This window comes from Poeciliopsis prolifica, unplaced genomic scaffold (genome assembly GCF_027474105.1).
Source record: "Poeciliopsis prolifica strain line A6 unplaced genomic scaffold, Auburn_PproV2 SCAFFOLD161, whole genome shotgun sequence".
NCBI lineage: Eukaryota > Metazoa > Chordata > Actinopteri > Cyprinodontiformes > Poeciliidae > Poeciliopsis > Poeciliopsis prolifica.
This window is the reverse complement of record NW_026562536.1, coordinates 282,501-306,330: the sequence shown is the minus strand read 5'-3', so window position 1 is coordinate 306,330 and position 23,830 is coordinate 282,501. Positions and strand designations below refer to the sequence as shown.

The 23,830-nt window shown below is 48.8% G+C and overlaps 2 pseudogenes; one reads left to right on the top strand and one right to left on the bottom strand.

The window, feature by feature from the left end:
• The first annotated feature begins 425 nt into the window (after positions 1 to 425).
• On the top strand, positions 426 to 10,079 carry LOC129356218 (F-box/LRR-repeat protein 2-like; annotated as a pseudogene).
• LOC129356219 (engulfment and cell motility protein 3-like) overlaps positions 10,063 to 23,830 on the bottom strand; it is a 15,923-nt pseudogene continuing 2,155 nt past the window's right edge.

Below are 23,830 nucleotides of genomic sequence, written 5' to 3'. Positions count from 1 at the left end.
CTACGTTTTTACTTTTAATGGCTTATTTTCATTTTATATAAATGTTTCACTCAGAATTTTAGATGAAACATATTTGCTTAATTATACAATAAGCTGCATATCCTGAGATATTAGAGCATTCTGATATTGCTGCTGTCAATATGTTTGCTTTATTTGTGAACTGTAATTGCACATAAACTATTGCGCTGACAACCAGTTTCTATTCATTTCTGTTATTAGAAGTCTTATAATGAAATTAAATAATGTTCTCTGTGAAGGTTCCCTTTACAGAAATCTGCATTTAATTACTTTCAAAAATATGAAACTAGTTACCGTACGCAGTTTCTTTATTTCAGGGAAGGTGGTACGCTCAGATTTTATGATAAAACGGCCTGCCATACATGACGTCGGCGGATCAGCTCCGCCAATCACAGAAGAGATTCCCTCACGTGGCGCGAAGCCCCGCCTCTTTGTGGTCAGCTGACCAAAGCGAGGCGAAGCGGCTTCTTGCGGCTAAAGGTGAAACTCAGCTGTTATTGTGACGTCAGGTGGAAACCGGAAGGCTTAGTTAAACCATGAGAGGAGCTGCCATGATTCCTGCTGTCTGAGGGAACTATCTTCAGAGCAGAAGTCAGAGAAAAGCGGTGATGTGAGTTTGCTAACATGGAGACGGTGGAGGAGAGTGACGTCACACCGGAGCTTCCGCTGGAGGTGAGTCCATTCAGGTAACAGTGACCAGTTTCCACCTGCAGCTCAGAAATCATGTATTCATCCCAAATGAAAGAAATGTAACGTTAGATGATATGAGTGGTTAGGGTCAGGGTGAGCCTGACCCTAACCCTGACCCTGACCCTAACCACTGACCGTGACACACTGCGCAGCTGTGTGCAGGAAGGAGCTCCAGTAGCAGTCAGTCTTCCAGTGAATCTGAATACGCCTCTGACTGAAGGCTGCTGTTGGACAGTCTCATGCTAACATGCTAACGACTCGGCAGCAGAGACACATTCCACAGCAACGTGATGATGTCATCAGCTATTAGCACCTCTGCTAATCCAGCTCCTTTGCGTTAGCTGCTGCCCTTTAAACCTCTGCCTGGGTTACAGTCAGAGGACGTGTAGCCTCCTTTTCTACTCCTCTGGGATTTGGGGTCAAAGTTCACATTCTATTTGAGTTTTGAGACGCTAATCAGCTGCTCCCAGTTGTGAAACCATATCTTGTTGCCATGGTTACTTTATGACAATTGTCCTAAAGGAGAAAACTCCTTCCAGCTGCTCAGCATCCAGAACCAGAGGGAATAAAGAACAGTTTGCCCACAGCATGACGCTGCCGCCCACCGTGTTTCACCGTAGGGACGATGTGTTCAGGAAACAGGAAGCTCTCAATGTTTACATATTTGGGACCAGAGCAGATGTTGCTTCCTAAATTAGCTCCAGGTTAGCACTGGAGCTAATTTAGTTCCAGGTTAGCACTGGAGCTAAATTAGCTCCAGGTTAGCACTGGAGCTAATTTAGTTCCAGGTTAGCACTGGAGCTAAATTAGCTCCAGGTTAGCACTGGAGCTAATTTAGTTCCAGGTTAGCACTGGAGCTAAATTAGTTCCAGGTTAGCACTGGAGGTAAATTAGTTCCAGGTTAGCACTGGAGCTAAATTAGCTCCAGGTTAGCACTGGAGCTAATTTAGTTCCAGGTTAGCACTGGAGCTAAATTAGCTCCAGGTTAGCACTGGAGCTAAATTAGCTCCAGGTTAGCACTGTAGCTAAATTAGCTCCAGATTAGCACTGGAGCTAATTTAGTTCCAGGTTAGCACTGGAGCTAAATTAGCTCCAGGTTAGCACTGGAGCTAATTTAGTTCCAGGTTAGCACTGGAGCTAATTTAGTTCCAGGTTAGCACTGGAGCTAAATTAGTTCCAGGTTAGCACTGGAGCTAATTTAGTTCCAGGTTAGTACTGGAGCTAAATTAGCTCCAGGTTAGCACTGGAGCTAAATTAGCTCCAAGTTAGCACTGGAGCTAATTTAGTTCCAGGTTAGCACTGGAGCTAAATTAGGTCCAGGTTAGCACTGGAGCTAAATTAGCTCCAGGTTAGCACTGGAGCTAATTTAGTTCCAGGTTAGCACTGGAGCTAAATTAGCTCCAGGTTAGCACTGGAGCTAAATTAGCTCCAGGTTTGCACTGGAGCTAAATTAGCTCCAGGTTAGCACTGGAGCTAATTTAGTTCCCTGGTCTGAAGGCGATAAATCCATCTGTGTGCCGCTGCAGGTTCTAGTTTACGTCCTGAGTTTTCTCCACTTCGCAGACAGGAAGGAAGCGTCGCTGGTGTGCCGCAGCTGGTACGCTGCCAGCCAGGACCTGGCCTTCCAGGTGACCCCGCCCCCTGCAGGTGAAGTGGGAAGCTGCGGCCTCCTCTAACCGCTGCTGTCTGTGTGCAGAAGGACGTGACCTTCAGCTTCCCGGCCTCGGCGGCGGCGCTGGCGTTGGTGGGCAGCCTGGCCCGGCGCGGCGCTGCAGCCTGAGGATCAGCCAGCTGGACGGATTCAGCGTCTCCAGGTCGCTGCTGCTGCAGGTAATACCTGCTGGTCTCGCTGCCAGGCGACCTCTGACCCAGGCTGAGCGGCTGACCCACCTATCAACGGCTGGTATGATCCACCTGCTGTAAAACCTGCAGTTGGACTGATGAGGTTTAAAGATCAATCTTCTGATGATGTTAAATCTGGTTTCACCGTTTCTGGGCTCAACTGAACAAATTTAATAACCAAATTATCTGTTGGGCCCCATTTGTGCCCCAGTTGGGCCTCCAGTTGGGCCCATAATATCCGAGTCAGCATGCTCAGTTCTGCCACCTTCCCTTGACCTCTGACCTGTTTTTCTTGGCTCAGTTCAATCCTCCTGTGTGTGAAGGTGTCTCTCTTCCTCGCTGCTCTTCCTCGCTGCTCTTCCTCAGGTGGGCGAGTGTCTAGGCCCGCGGTTGGAGGGCCTGGCGCTGCCCGGCAGCAGCATCACGGAGGCGTCGCTGCTGGCGCTGCTGCCGCGCCTCACCGCGCTGCGCCGCCTCGACCTGCGCGGCCTGGACAGCCTCTTCATGTCCGGAGCCTTCCTGTCCAGGGAGGAGCACCGGCGGCAGGTACGGCGGCCATGTTGAGGCCATGTTGGAGGCCATGTTGGAGGTCGTCTGGCCACGCCCCAGCGCCTCCCAATGGTTACAGCTGCTGAACTCTGTGCAGTTTGAAACCATACAAAATATGAATAAAGTTGATGTTAAAAAATAAAGCTAAATTCGACATGAGAAATGAAGTTTCGTCGTCTGACATCAGAACACTTTTATGCAAATACAGAAACATTTTAACATTAGCACTAAATTCAGGTATTCAACATTTTAAGGGTTAGGATTATTAAAGTTTGGTTTGTTAAACTTTTCACCACATTTAGGTTCCATGTTGCCCTGAGCAGCAGGTATAAATAATCCAACCTAAAATCAAAGCAGTTATTGATTATAAGTTAATCTAAATTTATCAATCTTTGGTGATTGATTGATAAATGACAGTTTTCTTAAAACCAGATTTGTCTCCACAACATGAAGGCTACATTTTATACTTCATCTTTCATAATATGTTGAATCCTTAAATTTTAACATTATTTTATGTTGACTGTATTAAGTGCAGAGTCAGAAAATATAACAGGAACAGAGTAGAATATTTTATATTCATTTAAAACATTTTATTTATCTTTAACATGTTAAAATAAATATTTCTGTTTCATACTTTCAATTTCAGCATCAGTCTGGTTTTACCGTCTCTGCTTCATATTTAAATATTTATTTATGCTTTGATGAAATACATTATTTCTTCTGCTTTGGAGACTTGAAGCTGTCTGCTCTGTGGCGCCCCTGCTGGCTGGAGCCGCTAACTGCAGCTCTTCATCTCCCTCATTTTACAGATTAAAAACCTGATAAAAATGCACAGCAGATGTTTCTGCAGTCAGAATAAATATCAATAAGCAGCAGGAACAACATTTCAAACTCATCTGAACGCTTTTCAGACTCTTGATGTTTGGGTTTCCTGTCCCGGTTCTGCTGCAGGTCCGCTCGGCTCTGAGCGGCCTGGAGGAGCTGGACCTGTCCGACCTGCGCTACCTGTCCGACCTCACCTTCACCCGGCTGACCGGCTGCACGCCGCGCCTGCGCCGCCTGGCGCTGGCCGGCTGCCACATCGCCTTCGAGTTCGACCCGTACGGCGGCCGGCCGACCGGCGCCGGGGAGGATTCATCCGCCCTGCTGTCGCTGCGCAACCTGCGGCGCCTGCTGGTGGAGCAGCGCGCCACGCTGCGGGAGCTGGACCTCAGCAGGACCGCCGTCACGCCAGAGTCTCTGCGGGTCATCGCTCAGGTGAGCCTGGGGTCAGGGGGCAGGTCAGGGGTCGGCTCCGAAGAGCCCGTAAAGGGCCGTGCAGAGACCACTAAAAAAAGGGCACATCTAGTCGCATTTTAGGACAGAATATTAACAAAGTCACACAGCTCTCAGAGTTTAATTAACAATGATAGATTACAAAATTGTGAGACATACAATCAAAGAACATCTGCTTGGGTTGCTGCAGTGGAGATGAAGACGATCCATTCAGAAAAACAGCTGCATCAAACTTTAAGTGGAACTGCAGGAAAAAACAAAAACAAAGATGTACTTAATGCATGACACTATGAGAAAAGACTACTCTAATTGTGTTTTAGTGTATTTTGTAAGTACCTATGTACATTTTCCTCAATCTTTCCTTTTCTTTTGTTCCTCATTGTCTCATCTTCTGTGTGAGTGAAGTCTTATTTATTTCAGTCTCTTGCCTTTTAACTGTTTAAAAACAAATTTCAAACTTTTAAGCATTTTTTGCTATTTTTGTTCACAGCAGCAGTTTTCTGTTGGTCATGTCTCGAAATATGTTGATAACCTCTCTGTGAATGATTGTTGACCCTTTCACTGCTTCTAGCAGATCCTTTCTTTTTGTTTCTGACGTCTCTCTTTACGTGGCGTCTTTGAACTGAAAAAAGCAAAACAAAGAATTATGATCAGAACACTATAATAAACCACTACCAATTCTTTACCCTTGTGTTTAAACCAATATGTTTTTCAGTCCATAGCATAACAATATTAATTTCAGAGAAAATGAGACCTCTCCTATGGAGTTTAATTTGTTTCACAATTCAATTCAAATACTAACCTCAATTAAATAATATAAAATTGTGATCAAGACATTTTAAATTGTAACATTTTTTTCAACAAAAAATGTTTAGCTTATTTTTTTAAAAAACTGAAATCACAGATTTTTATCTCATGACTTAAAAAATTATTTGCAAAACAAACAAGCTTATTTGCGCATGTCAGAAATCTTTGCTTGCTATTCAAAGTTTTGCTTGCGGTTTTCACATGACATCTGGGGAGAGCCTAAAATCAAAACCAAAGATTTCTGATGTGTGCAAATAAAAGTTTGTTTGGCCCTTCATTAATGACATGCTTTATTGGACAGATTATTGATTATTACATACATTATATCCATCGTGGTAGTTCAGGATGAGTTATTTTTAATTCTAAATGAATATCCTTGTTGGACTTTTATTTAAATTGTCCTTCGAGATACATTTACCTAACGCTAGAATAAATGCAATATACATCATTCACCAAAGAAAATGAGAAAATCGGACATATATCCATTATGGAGATGATGGTTTTTGGACGGGCGATTTGCCCCTATTGCATAAATAATGTTGTCATTAACAATACAGGGAAACTTTTTGGTCATCTTGCTTTGCTAGCAAAGTCATTAGCTAGCAGCTAGCTGCTAGCTCATAGCACAACAACAACAGCAGTTTAAGCATTTCTGCTTAAACTGCTTAATTTTGAGTCTTAAAAGTCGTAACATTTAAAAATCCACCAATCAGAACTTTAGTACAAATATAAAAGGTTGATAACATGAAAAGCTGAAATGTTCAGAGTTCAGTAGTTTCTCGAAGCTTGGTGGGTCAGAGGTCGATTCCTCTTGAGCAGCAGGTTGAGGTTGAGGCATATCATAATGTCTGATGATAAAAATACTGGATTGATAGATAAGAATAGCTTTCAATATAACAAGAGGAAACTCTTGTTATATTTAATTTCTGCTTAAGCCGCGACTCCGAGCTGAAGGACAAACGATACAACATTTAACGTTTTCCCATGTCTGACAGTAGCAAGCCGACTCCAGTGTTTTCACCAGAAATATTTTTTTTCAATTCACCAAAAACTGTTTTGTGATCTGGAACGTCGCTAGCTTGAGCTCCGCAGTTAGCCGCCTCGTCTCATCGCGCGAGAGGCAAGTGCGTCACGGGCAAAAGGTCAAAGGTAACAATGTGACCGGAGGGCTTATTGTGTTGTTTTTATTGCAAAGTAATAATAATAATAGTAATAATAGTAATAAATGTAGTACATGTGTAAGAAAAAAAAAAAAAAAAAAAAAGGGCACTTGGGGTCATGGAGCAAAAGGGGCAGGAGGTCAAACCCCCTTAGCCCCCCCCTCTGCACCTGCCTGAGCCCGTTACTACCAAGGGATCCGGTCCAGAGACTAAACCGATCCTGATCAACTGAAGCCATCGATCCAGATGAACTGATCACCGAATTACTCATCAACTCATGTAGGAATGAATCAATCAATCAATCAATCACTGAAGCACAGAAACTCAGAAACAGCTGAAAGAAGAACCTAAAAAATAAAGCTTCTCGCATGAATCATCTTTGATATTAATCAATAATTGTTCCAATAATCAATAATGATCGGTCGTTAATGCTGTTGTGACTTTTAAGCAAAAAATGTTGATTTTTCTGAATTTCAAAAACAAGTGAAATCAATAGTTTGGTGTTTCTCTGTGTTTCGTTTCTTTGGAGGATGATTGACTAACGTGACGTTTATGTGTCAGACATGCTCCAGTTTGCCAACTGGTGCAGAACCAGTATGCTCACTGGTCAGAGTGTGTTGCAGGTGGACGGTTTGGTTCTGGAGGAGCTGCGGCTGCAGGGCTGCCGCGAGCTGACGGACCGCTCGGTGGAGGTTCTGCTGCAGCAGCAGCGCGGCCTGCGGCGGCTGGACGTCGGCGGCTGCACGGAGCTCAGCAGCCGCTCGGTGCAGGCGGCGGCGCGGAGCCTGCGGGCGCTGACGCAGCTGTCCCTGTCCCGGGACTGGAGGATCACGGAGAGAGGTCAGAAGGTCGTCACCCAGGAAGGCCTGGTTCGGTTCTGATCCGGCCTTTATGGGTTCTGATTGGTTCTGATCAGGTCTGGCCGAGCTGCTGTCTCTGCCGTCCCTCCAGTCTCTGGATCTGTCTGAGTGTCTCCAGGTCAGCGGGGCGGAGCTTATCAGTGGCCTGACTCCGCCCAGCGCCACCCGGGCCCGGCTCAGGGTTCTCAACCTGAGGAGCTGCACCTACCTCAGGGTCAGTGGGTCAAAGGTTCTACTTCCTCTTGCGGGAACCGACCAATCAGCCGCTCTCTCTGCAGGATGCGGTGGTGTTGTCGCTCTCGCAGCTCCTGGCGGACTCCCTCCTGGAGCTGGACCTGACGTCCTGCGTCAACGTGACGGATCTGTCGGTGTGCGCCATCGCCACCTACCTGCAGCGGCTGCAGGTGCTGCGGCTGGGCTGGTGCAAGGAGGTCAGCGACTGGGGTCTGCTGGGTGTGGCGCAGGAGAGCCGAAGTGAGCCGTGTGAAGAGACGGTGAGACCCCATGTGCAGACTGCAGCGTGCAGACTGCAGCATTCGGACTGCAGCGTGCGGACTGCAGCGTGCAGACTGCAGCATTCGGACTGCAGCGTGCGGACTGCAGCGTGGGGACTGCAGCGTGCGGACTGCAGCGTGCAGACTGCAGCGTGCAGACTGCAGCGTGCGGACTGCAGCATGCACTCTAACCCTGCACCCTCTGTTCACCACTGCTGTGGGTTTCTCAGGGAGACGGCGGCCCCAGCTTCACCCGGACGTTCGGAAACATGGGCTTCTTCCAGCCGCCCCGCATGCCGTTTGAGGAGCGCCCCAAGCTGGTGACACTGAACCAGCTGCAGCAGCTGCAGCAGCAACGGGCCGGAGCATCGCTGCTGCAGCTGCAGAGGTTGCAGGAGCTGACCTGTCGGCCTGCGCCAGGCTCACCGACTGCAGCATCACACAGGTGAGAGGAGAGCAGGAAGGTCAGCATGTTGAGCTAGCATGGTCACATGATCACAGAAACCAGCCTGGAGGCTAAACTGATCCAGAATCAATCGGTTTAAACTTTAGAATCTCCCAAAACCAACATTTCATCTGATTTTAAATCCCAGTGAAATGAAAAACCAGTTTTCTCCAGAGTCCTGGCCAAAACATTCAGTTTCATCTTATAAGTTTGGTAATAAAATATAACTTGCTGCTTCCTGCATCTTTCATAGGGAATTGAAAGGTGGCTAAACTCCCATATTTGTCCATTTGACCCCGTCCATTTTAGGTTGAACCAGAGGAGCCAAACATCATTTTAAACTATTAACACAATTATATTCCTCTGCAGTTTCACCACGAATGCAGCCAGGATTCAAGGAAGTCGTTGTTTCTGCAAGTTTGTTCCAGAAGCTCCATGTTGGTTCTGGTTCTGAGACAGAGCAGACCAGACTCTGTGGTTTTTCCCTTAGAATATTCCTGTTTTCTACAGTTACAAAGTTAGATCTGCGACCTATGACCTTCAGCCAGTACTTCCGTTTCCTGTTCCAGGTGGTCTGCTTCCCGGAGCTGCAGCGTCTGTCGCTGTGCATGCTGCCGGAGCTCAGCGACGCCGGCCTGGCTGCGGTCGGTCGGAGCTGCCGCAGCCTGACCAGCCTGGCGCTCAGCCACTGTCCCGGCATCAGCGACGGCGGCGTGGCGCGGGCCGCGCCCTTCCTGCAGCGCCTGCAGCACCTGCAGCTCGTCTGCTGCAGCAACATCACCGACAGGTAGGGGGCAGTGCTCTTCACATGACCCTGACCCTGCAGGCTCTGCCTCTATGGCAGGCCGGTTCCAGCTATCTGACAGTGACATCATCGTTCTGAACGATGATTTCAGAGAAGAATTCAAGAAATCACGGCACCAGATTCTCTTAAGTGTCTGGAATTACATCAAAAATATCTAGAACGTATTTATGAGAAATTAATTATGACTTTTATCGTCAGGCCCCCCACTGAGCTGCCCAAAAGCTGCCTGCAGAATTTTGGGTTTCCTGAACAAAATATTGAAAAATTGTGTCAAAAATCTGGAAACAATTTCTTGTTTCTTCTCTTCTGACAAACATTACCAAGAGGTAAAACTTGTCAACCAGCTGAAAACGAAGCAATCCAAAAATCCTTTCATCTCCATTTCAGAATGTTAAATAAACGTGGAACATTTTGACAGAATAATTATTCTACATGTCAGAGATGATCCTGTCAGAATGTCGATTCAAATGCAGAAATAGAAATTAAATGTCAAATTCATTTGGAGAAAGTCAAAGTTCTAATCCATCATGATTTTCCTTCAGCAGTGGAGTCTTGTGCAGTGAATATAAACCTAATATTTAGCATTTATTTTTGCTTCAGTTGTAAATGTTGTGAAGCTGATTTTATGCTAACCTGGCCTGCCGTACCCCCTGCAGGACGCTGCACCTGCTCATGCAGCACTGCGGACGCCTGAAGACGCTGGACGTGTCCAGATGTAAAAACATCTCCATGATGACGGTGGACCTCCTCCAATCACAGCTGCCGTTTCTGGAAAACGTCCATCAAACTGATTGGTGCGGCAGACCCGATGCTGACTGACTGAAGCTGCAACTGGAGCTTTCAGACGCACTGATGAATTTTTATTGCTTATTTAAAACCAGAGAGAAATGAAGTGAAGATTTATTTAAAATGATTGTAAATTGCTGGATAAATGAAGGAAAGGTTCTGGTTCTGATCCGTCTGCAGGAACCAGCGGGAGCATGGTTTCAGTTTCATTGATAAACTTTTGGTGAAATGTTTTTACTTTATTTGATCAAATTTCCTTTGATGCTTTTTCTACTTTTCTGTTTGTTTCTTCAGTTTTACTGATGTCCAGACTAAAAGATGAGAAATAAAGCAGGTTTCTAATGCAAACTGTTTATTGGTGTAAATTCATAAAAAGCATTAAAGTGAAATCAGTTGAAATGAACCGAACCGACCGAAGGCTTCAGTCACACGTACCGAACAAACACCTCGCTTAGAGTCACAACACGCCGTCAGCATCACACAGGATCATCAGATTGGGAACAAAATCTGTTGAAACTGATGCAGAAAAGCTGCACAGACACAGAAACATAACGGGTCCATTCGCTGCAGCACCAGAACCCGTTTCTAAAAACTGGAGCAACGCAGCGATTCTCCGAATGACAAGGCACTTTGAATGCACCGTCACACAAGCAGCCGCACCGCTGAAGTACCAGGAATAATTAGGAAACCATGAAAACCAGGAATAACTAGGAAAACCAGGAATAATTAGGAAAACCAGGAATAACAGGAATAACTAGGAAGTACCAGATTCTCCTGGCAGCTGGAAACGGGCCAGCTGCTGCTTTCTGAATTCAAACTGGTTCTGCAGGAAGATCTGGATCGGTTCAACAGAACCGCCCTCAATAAAGAGCTAAAATTTGTCAGAAAAGAAGAAGACCTGGGATGGACGAGCCAGAACCGTCCAGAGCCAGAACCCGTCCAGAGCCGGCCTACTGCTCCGTCTGGCTGAAGTCGTAGCAGAAGTTGTAGTTGCTGGGCGGTTTGGGCACGCGGGGGCGCTGTCGGGGATGGGGACGTTCTCCAGGTCCAGGAGGCGGAGCTTGATCTCCCATGGACAGCAGGATCTCCAGCTCGCTGCGCATCGACTCGCTGCTCATGTCCCGGCCCAGCATGACGCTCAGTCCGTCCCGTCCACAGGCAGAACTGACAGAACGGACACGTCAGCACCAGCAGGGGCGCGGGCAGCGCAACCAGGCTGGGTCATACTGTCTGTCCTGGAGGGGGCGATGAAGTTCAGGCTGCATTCCTCCACATCATAGGTGATGCTGAAGGCCAAATCCAGGACTTCCTGCAGCAGAAGAAGACGACGGCTTTAACGCACCGTCTGATGGCAGGGAAACCAGAGAAGAAGAAGCAGACTGACCTTGGTCTGCTTGCCCTTGTTCTCCTTCATGTGAGGACAGTCCTTCCCAGTCAGCAAACCTTTGATATCCGCCACTGGGACTGCAGGGAGAGGCAGAGGAAACGGCCAATGAAACGGCCTGCAGGGCGTCACATGACGCGCCGCATCCAGCACAAACCCATCAATTCAATCCAGTAAATAGGTCCTTAAATCTAGAATTTCAGAATAGCAGAAAAGCCTCCAAAGCTGTGACATCATCATCTTGGTTGTCCCTCAATTTGGAGTGTTGCAACCTATTAAGAATTAGATTAATTTATTATGTGCTAAATAATTCATGTTATTGATCCAAGGTTATGCTAACGGTGGAGCTCTTGTTTTCTGGGTCACTCCTGCTGGTTGATGATTGGTTAGAAAAAAACTGTTTGTCAACCATAAAATTAATGTTTATGTATATAAATTTTTGTATGAAGTCAGCTCGGAGAATATTTCTGTCATTTTTATAGGAAAGGAAAAGTGTCTGCTTTTTACAGTGAGTGGGTGATTTTGATTCCTGGCCCTTATTATGATGCAAGAGGCCGGATCATCAGACACCAGTCATCTGGTGAGAAGTTTGGTTGTGCTTGAACTTCAAGCCGGTGTATGTAAACTTCTGACTCAGTCATATTTTATGTGTAGCTCTGGCAGTCGGCAGCAGCTGGTGATCATCCTCCAGCCGCATCCTGACCTGCTGCGGCTCACGCAGCAGCTGGACTCACTCTTGTCCTGCAGCGTCTCGATGGCCGGGTTCTCTGCGTCTTCCTCCACGTCGCCGTAGTGCAGCATCTTGTGATTGGGCGACAGGCGGCAGTACCACAGTTTGTCTGAGCGCAGCAGAGGAAACGCTCATTAGTACGAATCGACTGAAGGCCACGCGGCGCCGCAGCAGGCTCCACCCACCCTGCCGTCGCCGCTGCTGAGCTTCCTGAACATGGTTCCCTGGCAGAGCCGGTTGAGTCTCTGCTGGCGGATCAGCTCCAGCAGCTCCGGCTTCAGGCGCTCCTTCAGCTCTCTGCAGCACAAAACGCAGCACAAAACACCTTTAACACAGCTGTTACACTGCTGTGTGATGCCATGATGTTACGCCACTGTGTGACGCTGCGGTGTGATGCCGCTGTGTGATGCTGCAGTGTTACACTGTGGTGTGATGCTGCAATGTGATGCTGCGGTGTTACACTGTGGTGTGATGCTGCAATGTGATGCTGCAGTGTTACGCTGTGGTGTGATGCTGCAATGTGATGCTGCGGTGTTAGACTGTGGTGTGATGCTGCAATGTGATGCTGCGGTGTTACGCTGAGGTGTGATGCTGCAATGTGATGCTGCAGTGTTACGCTGTGGTGTGATGCTGCAATGTGATGCTGCGGTGTTAGACTGTGGTGTGATGCTGCAATGTGATGCTGCAGTGTTACGCTGTGGTGTGATGCTGCAATGTGATGCTGCGGTGTTACGCTGTGGTGTGATGCTGCAATGTGATGCTGCAATGTGATGCTGCGGTGTTACACTGTGGTGTGATGCTGCAATGTGATGCTGCAGTGTTACGCTGTGGTGTGATGCTGCAATGTGATGCTGCAGTGTTACGCTGTGGTGTGATGCTGCAATGTGATGCTGCGGTGTTACACTGTGGTGTGATGCTGCAATGTGATGCTGCGGTGTTGCACTGTGGTGTGATGCTGCAATGTTATGCTGCAGTGTTACGCTGTGGTGTGATGCTGCAATGTGATGCTGCGGTGTTAGACTGTGTGGTGATGCTGCAATGTGATGCTGCGGTGTTACGCTGTGGTGTGATGCTGCAATGTGATGCTGCGGTGTTACCTGTGGTGTGATGCTGCAATGTGATGCTGCAGTGTTACGCTGTGGTGTGATGCTGCAATGTGATGCTGCAGTGTTACGCTGTGGTGTGATGCTGCAATGTGATGCTGCGGTGTTACGCTGTGGTGTGATGCTGCAATGTGATGCTGCGGTGTTACACTGTGGTGTGATGCTGCAATGTGATGCTGCAGTGTTACGCTGTGGTGTGATGCTGCAATGTGATGCTGCGGTGTTACACTGTGGTGTGATGCTGCAATGTGATGCTGCAGTGTTACGCTGTGGTGTGATGCTGCAATGTGATGCTGCGGTGTTACGCTGTGGTGTGATGCTGCAATGTGATGCTGCAGTGTTACACTGTGGTGTGATGCTGCAATGTGATGCTGCAGTGTTACGCTGTGGTGTGATGCTGCAATGTGATGCTGCAGTGTTACGCTGTGGTGTGATGCTGCAATGTGATGCTGCGGTGTTACACTGTGGTGTGATGCTGCAATGTGATGCTGCAGTGTTACGCTGTGGTGTGATGCTGCAATGTGATGCTGCGGTGTTACACTGTGGTGTGATGCTGCAATGTGATGCTGCAGTGTTACGCTGTGGTGTGATGCTGCAATGTGATGCTGCAGTGTTACGCTGTGGTGTGATGCTGCGGGACTGACAGGACAGGCGGCGCAAGCGTCTCCTCCTGGTGCAGCCGCTCCGTTTGCCGCAGCTTCAGGATCTCGCTGTAGTTCAGGGCGTTGACTTTGTTCTTGAACAGCTCCAGCGATGTGGCTTGCTGCTCAGCGTCCGGGTGATCTGCTCCTTCACCACCTGCATCACCTGGACAGATGGGCACACCATGTTCTGCAGCGGTCCAGTTAAAGTACAGACTTGTGCATGGCAAATTATTTATGATCATTATCATTATGAAATTATTATAATAACAATTTTATGTTTTTTGTGATCTTTAGAGAAAAATCTATCTGATTTCAGAAACAAATATATCGGTTGATTTAAATAAATCTGGAGCTGGTCCCGACCGGACCGTTCCAGAGGGAGCCAATAAACCAGAAGGATGTTGTTGCTTCGCATGGCTGCGATAAACAGGAAGTAACAAACAGGAAGTAGAGTTTGGTGCCTCTGGTAAAGATTTGACTAGCAGTGGGAACTTCAGTAAATATGTTTCCATTTGAAAAGCCAGAAATCCCCTCAAGATGACATCATTATTTTCAATTTTATTGTTTAAATCAAACTTTTCTAATAGGAATCTTTAAAATAATGACAAGTTGGTGGAAACCAGTTACCAAGCTGCAGGAGTTTCCTGAACATCCTGATAAAAAAAATCCTCTTTAAAAACCCAGAGAAGGTTCCAGGTCTGGTTCTGGTTCTGATATTTCAAATCTCTAACCATCAGCTGAACTCAGAACAGAATCAGTGATCTCCGGTCTGCTGCTCACCATCAGAACCCGACCAGAACCGTTCAGCCTGGATCGGCTCAGTCTGACCACTGGTCAGATCTGAGCCGACCTCCAGAAGGGGCGGAGTACCGGACCGGACCTGAGCGGTCTGGATCCACTGAGCACTTAATTCTAGTTATTTTTTTTCAAATGTAAAGTCTTGATTTCATTTTCATTTCCGTTGATGAAATGTTTTTTATCTTCTGGTTTTCACTACAATCTCTTGGTTCCAACACATTTTTCTGTTTCAGTTCATCCTGAGGGTCGGTAGTTTATCACTGATGTGTGGAGGAACTTTGCAGAGGTTCAGATGCAGAGGTTTTAGACGTAAATAAACTCTGAAGGTCATCATTTTCTCCTTTGCCTATTTTCTTTTCCAGATTTACAGGCTGTTCCAGCTGTGACCTCCTGCTTCACTGTTGATTCCCAGATTCTTTCTCCCCCTCTGGACGTTTTCATTTGTCCGGCATAAAGCCGCTTTATTCTCTTTTCTCCACCTGAAGCTGTTGTGACTCTGAGTCCAACCAGCCTGTTCCCCTCCTGGCCTGTGGGGGCGCTGCAGCAACAACCACTGTAGGAAACGACACCAAAACCTCTGAAGACACTGAGAGCAACTTCCTGTTTCACCAGATGAAACAAGATGGAGGCGTCAGAGTTTAGTGATTTCTCTTGAGTCTTTGGCTGAAGACCAGGAGCCATTTCTGCTGCTAGCGCTAGGCTAGCATGTTAGCTTTGGTTGGATTTACCCAGAATGCCCTGCGCAGTAGTCCACTTCCTGCTTGTGGAGCGCTCTCTGGTCCACTTGGCGTTCACATTCAAACAGAACCAGAGTTCACCGAGGACCAGTGTTAGCTTAGCATTCGCACCTCACCACACAAACCGGAGTTTCTAGGCAGACGGCCTGGAGTTGAACATCAGGTCTGCAGCTGCGTGTCTGACCTTGTCGAAGTCTTCCTGCGTGGCGCGCATCTCCTTCCAGGTCTTGTTGAGCAGCTGGATGCAGACGCAGAACAGCTCCTCCAGCAGCCGGTCCTGGCTGAAGAAGATGGGGTGGAAGCTGGAGCCCGTCTCCGAGGCTGCGGACACAACAGGCCGGAGTTTAGGACAGACAGAGCTGCAGCAGGTTTCACCCGGGTCTCAGCGGGTCTCAGCGGGTCTCAGTGCGTCTCAGTGGGTCTCAGTGCGTCTCAGTGGGTCTCAGTGCGTCTCAGCGGGTCTCAGCGGGTCTCAGTGCGTCTCAGTGGGTCTCAGTGCGTCTCAGCGGGTCTCAGTGTGTCTCAGCGGTCGCAGCTTACGTGGGTCTCCGATGCGCAGGATCTCACAGAGGATGAGTGTGAGCTGGATGCTGCTGCGGGCAAAGGGACACTCGTGTTTGTCCTCCCTGCTGCTGTTCTCCAGCACGAACTGCAATACATCAGGAATGATTAACAGCTATGACATCATCATCATCATCGTCGTCCTCATCCTCGCCGGCGCTCACCCTGCTGTAGGCGTCCGGATAGCGAGTCGCGAAGTAAAACATGGTGTCCAGAGCCAGCAGACCAGGAGGAGTCCGCACCAGGTCCTGACCCGGGTTACTGTTGTTCTGGAACAAATGGGAAGTAATGAGATAATAGAACCGGATCAGAACCGGGTCAGAACAGAAGCGGGTCCTACAGAAAAGCCCAGCTTCTTGAACTCCTTGGCGCAGAGCGAGCGGCGACGCTCGTGGCTCAGGCTGTTCTCGCTGTCCGTCTCGAACGCCGCCTGCCGCAGGCCGTGCAGCGCGTCCCGCTGCTCCTGAAGACACAAACCACAGAGACAGGAAGTGGACCGGTTCTGAAAAGTTCTGCATGGAGACTTTAAAACAAAGTTTTAGTTCTAAACAAAAAAAGTATAATAATTTCACTTTTCCTGCCAATTTTGGGTCTTTTTGTCAAAACAAAAATGAAGACATACAGCATGAATTTATGGACAGACGGCCGTGTCCCACCTGGCTGTAGCAGTCCAGCGGCTTCCTCATGCGCGCCTCCAGGTGGTTCAGTGTGACCGACTGCAGGACGTACAGGTAGTGGGCCATCTCATCCTGGACCGGACTGGAGCTCAGGATGATGTCCTGGACACCAACACAGACAGGACGCTTTAGGACGGGATGCTGGAGGACGGGTCGCTGGAGGACGGGACGCTGGAGGACGGGTCGCTGGAGGACCCCGGCATCCCGTCCTCGTGTGAAGGACGCCATCTCGGGACAGCAGAGCATCTCACCTTATAGATGTACTGACGGACATTCTTCTTGTTCAGGAAGGCCAACATTTCCTGGAACAGAAGAAGAAGAGACGTGAAACTGCAGCGCAGAGACGCCTCCTGCCAGCAGGGGGCGGCAGCCTCTGAACAGAGACATCCAGAGCAATGAAAGGAACTACTGTTGCCTGGGGACAACGGGGGACAGAAGGCCGGCAGAGACGGGCCGACCGGGTCCAAAAGGCTCGGTTTCTCAGCAGAAAGCCCGAGTCAGCTGGAGGGAAACCATCCAGCCAATCAGCAGCATTTACTGCAGCATCAAACGGATCAGAACCAGGAAGTCCTATCAACACTTTTCATTTCAACAATGAAAGTTTTTATACTTCAGAAATTCAATTCTGAAAATCAGAGATGATGGCTTTTTTCGCTCTGCCTGCTGCCTCCACCCAGCAGATTAAAGGAAAGTTGAGTGGAGGGAAAACGTGGTAGGAAGAAACTTATTCATGGTATATCATCCGAATGTATCGTTATTGTTTTCATGTACATCACTTGGATTATTAATCTGCATATACTCCACTCTGATCCGGGTCGCACATCAACTCCGGTACCGGTACCAGTACCTGTCTGTCTGCATCCTCAGCCACCTGCAGTAAGGCCATGAGCAGAGCCATGGCTTTGGTCTGGATCTGCTGGTTCGCCCTGAAACACCAGAGAGAGAGAGTCAGGAGCAGGGCCTCCTGTCGGGTCAGAACCGGCCCGGTTCCACTTACACTTGCAGGTGGGCGACCAGCCTCTCCATGGTGACCTCCTGCTTGACCTGCAGGAACAGCTGGCGGCTGCTGAGAACCATGTTCTCCAGGATGTCCAGGGACACCTGCTGCATCGACACGTCTGTGGACGAGGAGTTGACGAAACCAGCAATCTGACGGGATGAGAGACAATGAGGAGGAGGAGGAGGAAGAGGAGGAGGAGAAGGAGGAAGAGGAGGAGGAGGAAGAGGAGGAGAAGCAGGAGGAGGAGGAAGAGGAGGAGGAGGAAGAGGAGGAGGAGGAGAAGGAGGAAGAGGAGGAGGAGGAGGAGGAGGAAGAGGAGGAGGAGGAGGAGAAAGAGGAGGAGGAGAAGGACAAGGAGGAAGAGGAGGAGTAGGAAGAGGAGGAGGAGGAAGAGGAAGAGGAGGAAGAAGAGGAGGAGGAAGAGGAGGAAGAGGAGGAGGAGGAAGAGGAGGAGGAGGAGAAGGAGGAAGAGGAGGAGGAGGAGGAGGAGGAAGAGGAGGAGGAGGAGGAGAAAGAGGAGGAGGACAAGGAGGAAGAGGAGGAGTAGGAAGAGGAGGAGGAGGAAGAGGAAGAGGAGGAAGAAGAGGAGGAGGAAGAGGAGGAAGAAAAGGAGGAAGAGGAGGAAGAGGAGGAAGAGGAGGAGGAGGAGGAGGAAGAGGAGGAAGAGGAGGAGGAGGGGGAGCAGGAGGAGGAGGAGGAGGAGGAAGAGGAGGAAGAAAAGGAGGAAGAAAAGGAGGAAGAGGAGTAAGAGGAGGAAGAGGAGGAGGAGGAGGAGGAAGAGGAGGAAGAGGAGGAGGAGGGGGAGCAGGAGGAGGAGGAGGAAGAGGAGGAAGAGGAGGAAGAAAAGGAGGAAGAGGAGGAAGAGGAGGAAGAGGAGGAGGAGGAGGAGGAAGAGGAGGAAGAGGAGGAGGAGGGGGAGCAGGAGGAGGAGGAGGAGGAGGAAGAGGAGGAAGAGGAGGAAGAAAAGGAGGAAGAGGAGGAAGAGGAGGAAGAGGAGGAGGAGGAAGAGGAGGAGGAACCTTCTTGATGAAGACGGCGGAGAGATTCTCCCAGGAAACGATGCCATGATCCATCAGCTCCATGAAGCCGGTCAGCGTGTGAGTCATGATTTGGTTGTTCCTGCAACAATCACAGCCAACGGTGACATCACTTCCTGTGACATCTCTAAAGTCACTGTGGATGACCTTTGACCTTCTGAGCTGATTTCATTTGAGAGTTTTTCCATCAGGAAAAATCCCAACTTTGACTAGGACCTCCACAACATTATGCCTGTGTTGGATCCCATCCTGCTGCAGAACCTTTGGTCATGATAGCTAACAGGCTAGCTGTAGTGGCTAACAGGCTAGCTGTAGTGGCTAACAGGCTAGCTGTAGTGGCTAACAGGCTAGCTGTAGTGGCTAACAGGCTAGCTGTAGTGGCTAATAGGCTAGCTGTAGTGGCTAACAGGCTAGCTGTAGTGGCTAATAGGCTAGCTGTAGTGGCTAACAGGCTAGCTGTAGTGGCTAACAGGCTAGCTGTAGTGGCTAACAGGCTAGCTGTAGTGGCTAATAGGCTAGCTGTAGTGGCTAATAGGCTAGCTGTTCAGTCCAGTGAGGTATAATTGATGTTCAGAACCAGATAGAACAGGTTCCGAACCGGCCTTCAGGTCCATTTCTGTCTCATCAGTCCTCAGAATATTTCCCAGAAGTCTTTGGGATCATCAGGAAGCCTTAGGTCCGTCTGAGGTGGGTTTTGTTTTCCTCTGGGTCAGCGGTGGTTCCTGTCTTGAACCCCGACCTCTGGCCTGGTTCTGATTCTTCTGGACCACCTGTTGTTGGTGTTCGGTTGGAGCGGTTCTGGTCCAGGTGAGACGGTTCTGGACCAGAGGCTCAATGGGGAGGCTACGTTCATACTCACTCTCTGGAGTCCTCCACTATCTGGACCAGCAGGTTGTGTCCGTCCAGGTTGATGAACTCCTGAGCGAAGGTCACGTCCCGCGAGACGCTCGCCAGCTCCTTCAGCGAGTCGCAGCGCACGCCGCCGTCCGAGCTCTGGATGCCCTTGTGAAGGTCATCGGCACAGCGACCCTGGGGTCAAACGCAGGGATAGAGGTCAGCGTGTGCCAGATGAGCCTCCACACCTGGATCATCAGGTTCCGGTTCTAACGCTACGCAGCTACGGTCCTGATCCGTTCACAGGAGGTTCTGAATGCCGGGCCTCCTAATCCGTCATTCTTCTTGGAGATTCTGGGTCGAATTCTGGACCAGATCTTCACTTCGGATTAAACCGATTAGAAAATCCAATTTTCCCTGACCAAAACCGACTTCTGAGAGGAGAACAGAACCACCCAGGACCATCAGAGCCTCCAGAACCACCCAGGACCATCAGAACCTCCAGAACCACCCAGGACCATCAGAGCCTCCAGAACCACCCAGGACCATCAGAACCTCCAGAACCACCCAGGACCATCAGAGCCTCCAGAACCACCCAGGACCATCAGAACCTCCAGAACCACCCAGGACCATCAGAGCCTCCAGAACCACCCAGGACCATCAGAACCTCCAGAACCACCCAGGACCATCAGAACCTCCAGAACCACCCAGGACCATCAGAACCTCCAGAACATGACCTATCCGGTCAGACTCTTGTCGGGTCGGATGACCCAGACTCACCGGGGCTTTGGTCAGACGCAGGATGCAGCCGTTCTTGATGTCCAGGCGGTTCTGGAAGCACAGAGCACAGCGTTTCCCAGCAGCAGAGGTCAAGAGTTCAGCTGCAGAGTCACATGCTGGTCCACCTCACTTCATTCAGTCACAAAAATTATTCTTACAATGAGATAACAGCAAAAGTCTCAGAAGAGAGAAGTCAGGAAGTTTCTTCGCTGCAGATGTTCCAGAACCAAAACTTCTGGTCGGATCCACAGATTCAGCCCAGAACCAAGAACATCTGCCAGCAGAAACCTGCTTCTTCCTCCAGCTGCATCATCATCATCATCTCACACTGTCAGTGTCAGCTGGTCTGATGATGATGATGAAGAGGAGACCGTCGTCAGTCTGAGGAAGCGGCCGTGTTGGCGCTGCGGTGAGACTGACCGACTCTGTGATGTACATCTGGACTCCGTCGGCGTACTGCAGGGCGTAGTTATCGGGACCCGGGAGGTTCCAGCTGAGGACAAACACAACGTGAGCAGCGTGAGCTACAGATACCAGCAACCGCTGAAACAAGAACATCTCACAACAGCATGAAACAAGTTTCTCATTTCATGACAAATTTTCCTGTTATTAAGTTATGCTGTAACATGTTAGAGCAAGAAAAGACTGATTAAAACTAGACGAATCATTAACCTGAAACTTTTACATTATAATGACAAATTTTCCTCCAGCAAACCTGCTCAGCCCGGCGGGCGGTCCGCCATGTTTTTGAATTAAAAGATGTTAAATGTAAAACTATTACTGGCTTACTGTATGCTACAGGAAAACATCACCAGTCAAACTATTTAAACCCAGAACTAGTCTGAAAAGGTTTTAAGGAGCTGGCAAGTTTACTTTGTAAAAGTTCAAAGAACAAGTTGAACTGTTTTATTAGCAACAATCTGATGCTGTGAGTTTAACCTTTGAGTTTGTGCTCTTTGTTCAAATACAAATGAATAACTCATTAATTTTTAGATTGGCCAGTTAATCTACTTTAATCTCCCAGATTAAATCTAACAGAAGCTGTTAGAGGTTCTGATGTTCTAGCAGCAAGAGGGGCCCCTGAGTCAGGTTCTGCCCCGGGCCTCATGCAGCCTTGGACCGGCCCTGCAGGATGAGTTCAACCTGCTGCACTGCAGAGAGGAGCAACAGACAGATTTAATTCAATGCTGCTAATGTGGCTTTAGCAGCTCTAACGTTTGTGTGTGTTGAGTTTTTAACCAGGGGACAGAAACTGTTCTGGTTGCTCCAGTTTATGGGGCGACATTTTCAGATCTCCGCGCTCATTAACTCTAAGTGGACAAAACATTTGATATGGTTTGATGCTTCGTGTAAACAGAAAAATAATGATAAAATAATATAAAAGTTGCCCTGCGACAGACAGGCGACCCGTCCAGGTGACCCGTCTAGGCGACCCGTCCAGGCAACCCGTCCAGGCGACCCGTCCAGGTGACCTGTCCAGGTGACCCGTCCAGGTGACCCGTCTAGGCGACCCGTCCAGGCAACCCGTCCAGGCGACCCGTCCAGGTGACCCGTCCAGGTGACCTGTCCAGGTGACCCGTCCAGGCGACCCGTCCAGGCGACCCGTCCAGGCGACCCGTCCAGGTGACCCCGCCTCTCGCCTGGAACGCAGCTGGAGAGGCACCAGCACCTCCCGACCCCGTAAGGGAGAAGGGTGATCAGAAAATGGATGGATAATATAAAAGCAGCGTGATGAGAGCTAACGCAGCGAGTGAAGCATGGCGGGCTGCCAGGCTTATGTTACAGTGGAGGAAACTCTGCATATTAAAACATTTTTTACTTTATAAACAAGAAAGTTTTCTTGTTTTAACAAGATATAAAACTTGCTATGACGAGGAAACTTTCTTGTTACCACTTCTGATTTTATTTTCTGGTTTTGGCCGTTAGATGCTTCCATAGATACCTGCAGATGGAATTTATTATTATTTAAAAAGCAGTTTGGCTGTTTATTATGTGCAATAACAATGACAAAAGTTGATCAAGCATCTGGCCAGTTCCATCTGCTACATCATTAACCAATGAGCTGAAGAGCAAAGGTTCCAACACTGACCCTTGTGGTACCCCAAAATTGTAAACCATCATCACCGACTTCCAGGAATTAATCTAGATTTATATGTAAATATAAATCTAGATATATCCAAATCTGCATGTCCAGATCACCGAAGTCTCTGAAGTCAGAGGTTAGTCGTCCGTCTGTGTCTCGCGATGTTTCAACGTTTTCCAGTTAAAAACTAGATGCAGGTTTCAGTCGAGTGACATCTGCTTTAGAATATCTGGATTTTTATTATTATTATTCAAAGTCAAAGAGGTTAAGCGGACCAGAACAGAACTTACCCGTCACAGACCTCCTTGATGACTGCAGACAGAGGCTTTTTCTGCAAGCACAACAGAACCAGTCATGACCTTCAGCATATAAAACTTCACCACCACCAGAGGAGAACCTCACTCGACCCGACCCATTCTACTCAGAACCAGCTTGGACGCAAACAAACTCAGACTGAGCTGCTGCTCATTCCGGCCCGTCCAGATAACTCTGGATTAGAGCTGAATCGGACCTCATCTGGACCGGCGGTTCTCCACCCGTCCTGCAGGTCCTTGACGTGTCGCCTGGTCCAACACAGCAGAACCAAACGGCTCAATGACCGATGACATCATAACCTGACTGATGACATCATGAGGTCTAGAGCCCTGGAAGTGAGTCCTGGTCTAGCAGCCAATCAGGAGACAGCAGACTCTGACCTGCTGGTCAAAGCTCTACAGCAGAAAGTATTCACACCCTGTGAACTCAGCTGGGCTGGTGAGGCGCCAACATGGCGGACGGAGGCTACCTGGTCCAGCTGGATGAGCTGCGGGTACGCCCCGGGCATCTGGATGGCGATCCTCACGATGTCCTTCTGCTGCGGCATGATGGCCGCTGCGCTCTGCACGCCTCGCAACCTGGAGGAGAAACGGAGACGAACGACATGATGAGACGAGACGACACAGCCTGGCTGGGGGTTTCCGGCTGGCTGTGTGTGCGTGTGGACCCGACCCGGATCCATCATCTCTGGGTCTACTCAGACCGCACCAACCGGACCGCTGTGTGTGTATGAGCTTGCTGTTGTTGTGAGAACCATTTCTGGCTTGGACTTCTAACTAGGGGTCCACCGATTTATCGGTGCCGATTTCCTTAATTCAGGGAGATCGGTGATCGGCCGATTTCTACGTGAGAAGCCGATCTTATTTACTGATCCTATCTAGCTAAGCAAAGGTCTTAGAATCAACCACTGTCCTCTTACGCTCTGTGGTGAGAAGGGTTTGACTCAGACCGTCGCTCCAAGTCGTCTGTACATTTACAATGAACAATCAGTGTTGTCAACTCAACAACTTTCTATGTTGAGCAACATTTCATGCAATTTCGGCCAGAAAACTGCAATTGGTGCATCCCAACTTCTAACCTTCCGACTGTGAACCACACAGGATCCAACTGGACCCACTGTGCACAGAGTCAGCCACTGGTTCTGCTGGTTCAACCGGGACCAACTCAGCAGTCAGAACCGACCCGGTAGCACCTCACCAGAGTTGGCTATCACTTTCAGAACCAGTTCCTGTTTTTCTCCATTTCTGGTTCTGTGAGTAAAACCGAGAAAACCGAAACATGGTCTCTCTCTCACACTCTCTGACTGACACTCTCTCTCCTCCAGTCCTCTAAAGAGGAGAAAATTCATCCACTAGAATCTTCTCTGCTTGAGTCCAAAACCAGAGCAGAACCAGAACCAGAACAATGGGTCTGCAG